General features: G+C 60.1%; 1 long non-coding RNA gene across 1 annotated transcript; it reads right to left on the bottom strand.

Moving 5' to 3' along the window:
- Positions 1-785: 785 nt before the first annotated feature.
- LOC145719795 (uncharacterized) lies at positions 786-3618 on the bottom strand. The gene is made up of 2 exons (XR_014142611.1): positions 3253-3618; positions 786-907 (listed from the first exon to the last, which is right to left on the bottom strand). It is a non-coding gene; the product is annotated as an uncharacterized LOC145719795 (long non-coding RNA).
- Positions 3619-9280: the final 5662 nt, after the last annotated feature.

Here is a 9280-nt window from a genome sequence, read left to right as displayed (position 1 = left end):
GTCCCGCTAGGAACACAACACCCGCAGGCCCTGGCTCCCCTCGAGGCACTTCCAGTCTGGGGGAGGGGTGGCGGCGGTCTCTGTGTGAGGAGGTGAGACCCGCGGCCAGGGTGGACAGGACACAAGGTCTCAGACCCCCAGGCAGGCAGGGGAAGAGGCGGACAGGAACTGCACGGAAGCCCCTCTCTGGCGCCCCGGGCACCTCCCACCCCCGTGGGCTCGTGAATACAGGTGTAGAGCCTCGAAGCCTTCGGGCTTTCTGCTCTGGGGCAAGGTGGCACATGCCCCAAGGTCCTGGAGACAGGTAGACCTTCATGTCCACCCACCCGGGGTAGCCGAAAGACAATTCGCAGGACTCAGGACGGGTACAACGACAAGCAGAGGCGTGAAGCTGGAAGAGGGCTGAAACCCTTCTGTGGCAGCGCCATTTCGGCCAAAGGATCCCCTCCCAGTGAGTTGCATTTCTCAGGAGTCACGATTTCCCAAGATTGCAAAACCAACAGCTCTGTGCAGGGCTGGGAGTGGTGAGTCAGGGCAGGAAGTGAGGCCAGAGACAGCCCACCTCCCAGACCGGCCTGCCTCTCTAAAACCTCAGGACTCGTGTCTGTAGCCTTGTCCCCTCACCCAGGGGCTGTCAGATCTGTCCCAGCTGCACCCTGCCTCCCTGGGGGAGAAAGAAGTGTCCCAAACACCACAGGCTTGAGGGCTACTCCCAGGGGGGAGCAGGGGACTCAGGTCTCAGAGAGAGGACAAGGCAGGGCATACCCCACCCCCCGCCCCCTGTGTGTCTGAGGAACCACAGGCTGACACCCCCGCCTTGCCTGAGGGTCACACGCAGCAGGGGACCGGGGCACACTCCACCTGGCTCCGGAGACGGGAGGGGGCACCCCAGGAATTCACAGGGATCCTCAAGAACACAGGCACAGGAGGGACGAACAAGGGAGACAGCCCAAAAAGTAAAAAATCAGTTTTGGCCATGTGACTGTGAGCCCTGTTCTGAAGTCAAGTCACCTTCGTCTAAAAACAGCCACCCCTCCTCCATGCCCTTAGGCCGCCAGGCAGGGCACGGGGCCAGGCAGGCCTTATGGTAAACAGCCCAGGAGCAGGCATGAGGCTTGCCAGCACCCACCCTCCTCCCCACCCTCCTCAGCAGCTCCGCTCAGGTAGGAGGAGCAACAGAACATTTCTGGGATGCCAGCCACAGGCTCTGGGCCTCTCCACCCGCCCGCCCCTCCCATCCCCTCCATCTGGCCAGGAGGGGGTTCCTGCTCCCTTCACCTGAGGCACAGACAGGCCACATCAGCAGCCTGTAGGACCCAGCTAGCAACTGATGCCCACTGGTGCCCTCCCAACCAGGCCTGCCAGGACCGTGGCGCCGAGGACAATCCCAGGGAGAGCCCTGTCCTGGGGCCTTGGCTGACATGGGTGCCAACCTGGCAGGCACTTGCTGCTTAAGTTGAGGAAACCCGCTGTTGGCAGAGTACCCTGAAGAAAGTTTCTGGGAAGCTGACCCGGACAGGAGAGGCAAACACCATTAGTAATTCACTTGTCCCAGCAGAAAAAGGATGCATGGTATTTCTGAGAGTCCCCGGAGATGTGGAGCTGTCAAAGGTGGGTGGCTCAGTGGGTTAAGCGTCTGCTTTCGGTCCAGGTCGTGACCCCGGGGTCCTGGGATTGAGCCCTGCTCAGCGGGGAGTCTGCTTCTCCCTCTCCATCTGCCCCTCCCCACCCCTGCTCATGCTCACTCTCTCTCTGTTCTCTCTCAAATAAATAAGTAAATAAATAAAGTTCAAGGGAAAAAAAAAAGTGAGAAAGAAGAAAGCAGACACAGGTCCCAGGTGGATTCAGACACTGTGCAGACAAACTGAGTCCGCCCCCCCCGCCCCTCCCATGGTGTGCGAGAGGGCAGGGGCAGCTCCAAGCCCCCGTGGCAGGGGTCCTCTCAGTCTCCTGGCTGGAGCTGGGGTGACTGAAGCCGGGAATGAGTGCTTCCACCCTGTGATGAGGGGACCAAGCTCAGGGACTGTGCTACCCCGCAGAGGGAAACCAAGAGTCCTCCTCACCCCCTTGGCCGCCCGCCCGTGGCCACCACCTCCAGCCACGGAGAGCTGTTTGCAAAGGCTCAAGGGGCGGAAAACAGCAGCCTATCTTCCGCATTCATCTTGCTGCGGGCTCCTATCGGAGTCTTCCAGAGACCCGCTGGAAGGCATGCGGCCAAGGCCCTCGCCCAGAGGCATTCAGTAAACTGCCGTCTTGATTATAAGGAAGAGGAGAGAGGCCAAGTGAGACCTTCAAGTGGGTCAGGAGTGAGTGGGTGAAGCTCTGCAAGAGGCCTCCTCCCACAAGAGCCCCAGACCCTTCTCCGCACTTTGTTCCCTACATGCCCATCACTGGAAATCTTTAACCAAGAACAAAACGGGAAGTCACAACACAGGAAGAAAATCTCTGTCAGGGACAGAGAGGCTGTGCTGCTTTCCCCTGAAAAACACGCCTGAATCCATTTTCCAACGAGCGTTCTCCAAACCACACCTGTCCACCCCCAAAACATTGCCCACTCCTGTGAGAAGCTCCGGAAAATAATGCTGTTTGGGGCTAAAAACAAGCCTCTCAGCAGTTCCTGCTCCACCCCGGGCTGCCAAGGCGACCTCATGGCGACCTTGGCACATGTCCCCTCCCGACCCGGGCCTCAGTTTCCACTCCTGTCACAGGAAGGGGTGGACATCTCCCTCTGTCCCCTGAAATCGGACATCGGAGGAAGCGGAGCGCGCTGGCTTGCCTCCAAGGGTTTCAGTGTTTGGGTCGACACCACGGGGGCAGGTGCCTCCCCGGAGCACGACACGGGACCCAAATCCTGCCAAGAATGACAATCCCTTCCAGGTCCGGCGAGCCCACTGGCCGCAGGGGCGCCGCCGCGCGTCCTCTCGAGGACAACAGCGCGCTAGCCAGGGGAGAGCCCCGGGCCTGGGCGGGCGCTGCTCCAGGCCGCACAGGCTTCGCCGGGGCCGCGCGGGAGTCCCGGGGGGCTCTCCGCCGCGCCCCTCGGCCTCGTACGGCCGGGGCGGGGCTTGGGGGGCGGGGGGCCGCCGGCTCCCAGGGGAGGGCGGAAGGTGCCCTCGTCCAGGGGTCGGGCCAGCTCCCGGGTCCCCTCGCGCGCCCGGGCCGCCGGGGTCCAGGGACCCCCACCTCCAGTGTCGCCGGCCCGCGCCCCCGCGCCCCGGCTCCGCCCCCACCCCCGCCGGGCGGGACGCTCACCTGCCCCGGAGCCGACCTCGGCCCTCAGCAGCGCCAGCGCCAGCACCACGAGCCGCAGAGTCGCCATGTCGCCACCGTCCGTGCCGTCCCCGCCGCCAACCGCCGCCCGCGGCGCTATAAGAACCGGAGGGAGGGCCGGGCGCGCGCGCGCAGGGCGACGTCGAGGAGCAGGGACGCGCACGGTACGCCGGCCGCCCCCCTGCGCACGCGCGCGGACGCACGTACGCACGCGCTGGAGCGAGCCGGCGCCGGCAGAGGTACCACATGACCCTGACGGCCACGCCCCGCGGCCTGGGGGCGTGGTTGCGTTGCTAGGAAACGGGGGCGGGACCTGCGAGGACTGCGCTGGGCCCCTCCTCCCTGTCTTCAGCCTCTCAGACTGTGACGTCAGAACAGAAGTGTAGACTCCCAAGTGGTTGAAATGCTCGCTTTAAATTATGTGTATTTTGTGACAATACGGAGAAGAAGAAAAGCATGTTGAAGGGGTCGGGATCCCTGTGAACAGGTGGGATGTGTGTCCTGGGCTGTGGCGGGCTGCCGGATTTAGCAAATAAAAACACCTGGATGGCAGTTAGGTTTGAACTTCCGTTTCCTCGCGTGAGTATCCCATGCAGTATCTGCACATCGTTGTGCCAAGAAGGCACTCGCTATTTACCTGAAATTCACACTAACTGGCTGTGCTGCATTTTGTCTGGAAAACCATGCTTTACAACCAATGCTTGTTGACTTACTTTTTGTTTTATTAACATTTTATTTTTAATAATAATAGTAATCTCTACACCCAAGGTGGGGCTTGAATTCACAACCCTGAGATCCAAAGTTGCGTGCTCTACCAACCCAGCCAGACAAGCACCACTAGAACAAATACTTTTTTATTTATTTATTTTTAAAGATTTTATTTATTTATTCACGAGAGACAAGAGGGAGAGAGGCAGAAGGAGAAGCAGGCTTCCCGCTGAGCAGGGACCCTGACTTGGGACTCGATCCCAGGACGCCAGGACCATGACCTGAGCCGAAGGCAGAGGCTTAAGGAGACGGAGCCACCCTGTACTGGTTATTTTTAAGAACTGCAGACACCAGAGGAGCTCTGAAGAATTGAGAAGTTACCCTTTTGCAAGAGACACTTACAAGGGAAAGCCCGTTTGCCGGGTGTCTCCCTCACAGGCCAGGAAGAGGGATCACGCAGTCTCCTGAAACCCGCATGGTGGAGCAGGCAGGGACCTGAATGTGCAACCTCACCCTGTCCACCTCCCCTAGCAGACTCCCCACCCCCAGCCTCAGCTCTTGGCTTTAGCCGAAGGTGGTTTTTAAGGGGCTGGCTTTGGTCATTGGGGAGCGTTTTTCCGTTTGTTTGTTCTTTAAGATTTTATTTATTTATTTGACAGAGAGCACAAGTAGGCAGAGAGGCAGGCAGAGGGAGAGGGAGAAGCAGACTTTTACTGAGCAGGGAGCCCAATGCGGGGCTCGATCCCAGGACCCTGGGATCATGACCTGAGCTGAAGGCAGCCGCTTAACCGACTGAGCCACCCAGGCGCCCCGCGTTTCTCCGTTTTCCTGTGTGTCTCTCATGTTATTAACCTTCTGTTTGTTTCTCTCCTGCTCATCTGTTTTATGTCAATTTAAGGATTAGACCACCAAAGCCCTAGAAGAGAAGAAGGGGAAGTTTCCTGCCCCTCTGTGGGTGAGGGAGGGCTACTTTAGATCCAGCCTGGCAGCTTCCAGAGGCTGTGATGTTCAGAGCGGGGGCAGCAGCGTGGGGAGGTGAGGGCAAGTCTGAGGACAGCCAGGCAGGCTGGGGGAGGCAGCAACCCGGGAGGAGGGAGGCTGGGCAGAGGCAAGATGGGCTGTGGGGAGTGTTGGAGGAGAGAGGGGCCAGGACCTGCTGATGAACGGGCTCTGCTCTTTGGAGACTCACTCTCAGTGCCTGGGAGTCTCAGAGTGGCCAGGAGTCCCAGCCTGGGGGCCGAGGGCTGGACAAGGCCGCTCAGAAGGGGGGCGAGAGCTACGTGCAGAATGACCAGGAAAGCGGCCAGCTGGCTTCAAAGTCCCTCCGGCCTGGGTGCAATTCCACGGCCCCCTCTCCTGCCCTCCCTGGGCTGGGCTGAGGACAGATCTCGTGGGAAATATTAGGGCTGCCAGGCGGTCTTTGCTCTTGTTTACAAAATCAAGCTGTGCCTCCCCCAAGACCCAGTGTTCTGGCCCCCGCTCCGGAAAGTCTTCCCGGTCCCCGCCCACTGGTCAGATCCCTGTCCTGCTACGTCCCGGCCGCACCCTGGGGCAGGAGAAGCCTTCCAGGACCACTCCAGCAACGGTGGCCAGATTTAGCAAATAAAAATGCAGGTTGAGGGCGCCTGGGTGGCTCAGTTGGTTAAGCGACTGCCTTCGGCTCAGGTCATGATCCTGGAGTCCTGGGATCGAGTCCCACATCGGGCTCCCTGCTCGGCGGGGAGTCTGCTTCTCCCTCTGACCCTCCCCCCTCTCATGTACTCTCTCTCATTCTCACTCTCTCAAATAAATAAATAAAATCTTTAAAAAAAAAAAATGCAGGTTGAATTTCAGATTTAAAAAAAAAAAATCCATGATGTTAAAAGTGTAAGTCTATCCCATGCAGTGTCTGGGGTCGACTTACACTAAAATGTCCCTGTTCTATATATGAAACTCAAATGTAACTGGGCGTCCTGTCTTCCATCTGGCGTCTCTGACCTGCTCAAGAGCAGCCCAGTTCCATCACTCTCTGACCTCGTGTCCAGCCCGTGCTCCTTGCTTGCTGCCCGCCGGTGCATGGGGGCGGGGACAGACGGCCATTCTTGCATTCCGCAGGTGCCCTTCCTTGCTCCGTCCCCCGCTCCTGGCCTCTGAGGCCGGCTCCCTCTCCGGGAGGGGCTGAGATTCCAGATTTGGATGTCCTCCTCCGACAGAATGGCACGGAGACAGCTCTCCTCTTTGGCCTGTCTCTGCAGCTTTGCCCTGGGGACGGCTAGAAGCCCAGCCCCTGCTGACCCTCAGGACTGGGCACCCCAGGCCTTTGGCTCAGCCTCCCTGGCCCTGTGTCCTGCCTTGGAGCCCTGGCCGGGCGGCTCCAGCCTATGCCGTACAGCTGGTTCCCTCCTCGCCCCATGCTGGCCGCCGCCGGGCAGAGTCCTCTCCTGGCCACGAGGGGTTCAGCCTCTCACCTCCATGGGCTCTCATGTCTCCAGCATCGTACACCCAGGACGCCATCCCTGCCTGGTCACACAGCGTTTGCCTTCTAATTTTTCTTAGGAAACCCCTCAAACTCACAGACGAGAGAGAAGATGACGTCAGATTTTCATTGTTACACCCATCTGTCCACAGCTAAATTGTCTCCGCTTAGTTTTTTATGTGCATTTTTCTGAAAGGGGGAGCTTTGAAATCCAACCCTCTCCAGGCAGTGGGGGAGGGAGGATAGTGGGGGTTTTATGCTTCAGGGTTAGGGAGCCCTGGGAGGGGTTCAGGCAAGAGGGGCTGTCATCTACTGTGTGTCCTAGAGAGATGTCTGGGCCACCGAGGGGGTGAGGGGCCTGGGAAATGGGCGGGGGACAGGGTGGTCATTGGGTTGAGTGGTGCCCCCCAGAACCTGTGAATGGGGCCTCATTTGGAAAAAGGGTCTTGAGATGAGTGTCCTTCTAAGAGATGCAAGATGAGAGACACAGACACACAGGGGAGACAGCCTGGGAAGAAGGAGACAGACACACAGGGACATGGCCAGAAGTCCAGGGATGACGCCTGGAGCCCCCAGGAGCTGGAAGAGGCAGAAGGACCATCCTCCGAGCTTGCAGCAGGAGCTCGGCCCACCTCGATTGTGGACTTCTGGCCCCAGAACCGTAGGAGCATGATTTCTGTTGTTTTCAGCCGTCCAGTTTGCTTTGTTACCGCCGCCCCAGGAACTGGTGCAGATCACACACCTCCGTTAGCGCTGACTTGACGGCAGTGGGGGTGGTGTGGGGCCGTCCAGGATGCACACCCGGAACTGAGCTGGAGAGGCTCCCTGGGGGTTCAGCCTCTCACCTCCAGGGGCTCTTCATCGCTCAACTAGTACTTTCCCCAGAAAGATGTCAGCTGCTCTCCCTTAGTGAACTGGTGTACCCTATCGAGACTTCCCGGTGGTCCACGGGTTCCTCACTCCGTTGCTGGTGTCTTTGCCATAGTGGGATCTCAGGAGGGCTCTTTCTCGTTCGGCCTTTAATTTTAGCCAGTCCTCGGCCTACAGCCTTATGGGGATGGCGGCCCCCCTCCGCCTGGCTCCCTGGTGGGTTCTGCACTTTGCCCTCCCTCCCTCTGGGCCTCTTCCCTCCCCCGTTGGTCTTCCAGAGCTCCTTGGCAGTGAGTTGCAGGCAACCCCCTCCAACCCTAAGATGGGAGAAAAGGGGTCCAATTTGAGAAGCTTAGGGTCGCAGCAAATTAATACTGGATCTACGCTCCAGTCAGATCTCCCCAGATGCCCCGACTTCAGCCTCTGGGCAGCCGTTTTCCCAGACCCCAGGCCCCACGCTGCAGGCAGCTGCCCTGTGGGCTCCAGTCCGTTATTCTGGGGCAGACCCCAGGCTGGCCAGGCTCTCCTTGGGGCTCGGCTGTTTCCTGAGCGTCATGCTGGGGTGCCCAGGCGTGAGTCCCCATCCTGTCCCACCCCCCACCGCGAGACACTTGGCTTTGTCCCCAGAGCCCAGGTCCCCTCATCAGTCAGCTGGGACGAGGACGGCCTTCCCATCACAGGGCACTGGGGAAGGTGAGCTGGTGTTTACAGTGGGGTAACAAGTGTCCATGTCTGTGCTGGGGTGAATGGTGCCCCCCCAATCCGTGTCCAGAGGAACCTGAGGACGGGCCCTTATTTTGGAGTAGTTGCAGATGCAATCAGGTTGAAATGAGGTCACACCGGAGCAGGGCAGGCCCTATCCTATGGCTGATGTCCTCATAAAAGGGGCATTCTGACACAGAGCAGAAGTCATGTGACCATGGAGGCGGACACGGGAGGGACACGGCCACAGGCAGGGACGCCTGGAGCCCCCAGGAGCTGGAGGAGCCAGGAAGGGCCCTCCCCTGGAGCCTGCGGAGGGAGGGCAGTCCTGCCCACCTTGATCTCTGACTCCGGGCCCCAGAATGTGGAAGGATAGGATCCCATTGTTCTGAGGGCTTTGGGACTTTTGTCTCCCTCAGAGGTGGGGAAACCGTCAGAGAACAGAGAGAGATCATTTTACACTGTAGAAGACGGCCCTGGGCAGTGCTCGGAGTCCCCAGGCAGGGTGGGGCTCCTTCTCATTTGTGCTGGTGGCCTTCCGCTCACCTGGGGACCCGTGGGGGGGCCCCCCCGCTGGGCTAGGAAGGAACAGCTGGGATGGGGAGATAAGCCTTCCTCTCCACACCCTGCCCCGACCTGCAGCCAGATGGAGCCACGCCAGGACCCAGACAAGGCCCAAGGCTTCCTTGCCGGCCTCCCTGCCTCTAAACGTGGTTCTCCCTCGACGATGTCACAGAACAATACAACCCGTGGCTTCCTGCAAAGCAAGTACAGGGGCCACGGTGCTGGTGGGGGCGTGGCAGCAGGCCAGCTCTTCTGTGCAGGAAAGAAGTGGCCAGAGCGAAAGGCCATGGGTGTTCCCAGCAGCCAAGTGGAGACACAGCCCAAATGTCCATGGGCAGGTGGACGGAACACACAGTCCCCCACGCACGGGCCGGAACCTCAGCTGTGAGCAGGAGCCAGGCGCCCTCACGCGCGGCCCCGGGGACGGGCCCCGAGCCCACGACGCTCAGGGAGGGAGCCAGACACGGAAGGCCAGGCGGGGTGTGAGTCCACGTGGGTGACAAGTCCGGAGCAGGCTCATCCGCGGAGGGGAAGGGGGCTCGGGGGGCCTGGGCTGGGGAGTGACAGCTGATGGGGACGGGGACGCTCAGGGAGGGACCCGGACACGGAAGGCCACGCGGGGTGTGAGTCCACGTGGGTGACACGTCCAGAACGGGCTCATCCGCGGACGGGAAGGGGGCTCGGGGGGCCGGGGCTGGGGAGTGACAGCTG

This window comes from Leptonychotes weddellii, unplaced genomic scaffold, assembly GCF_054177405.1.
Source record: "Leptonychotes weddellii isolate Sample4059 unplaced genomic scaffold, ASM5417740v2 HiC_scaffold_7184, whole genome shotgun sequence".
NCBI classification, from domain to species: Eukaryota; Metazoa; Chordata; class Mammalia; order Carnivora; family Phocidae; genus Leptonychotes; species Leptonychotes weddellii.
The sequence above is the reverse complement of the archived record's forward strand: the minus strand, read 5'-3'. Positions and strand labels throughout refer to the sequence as shown.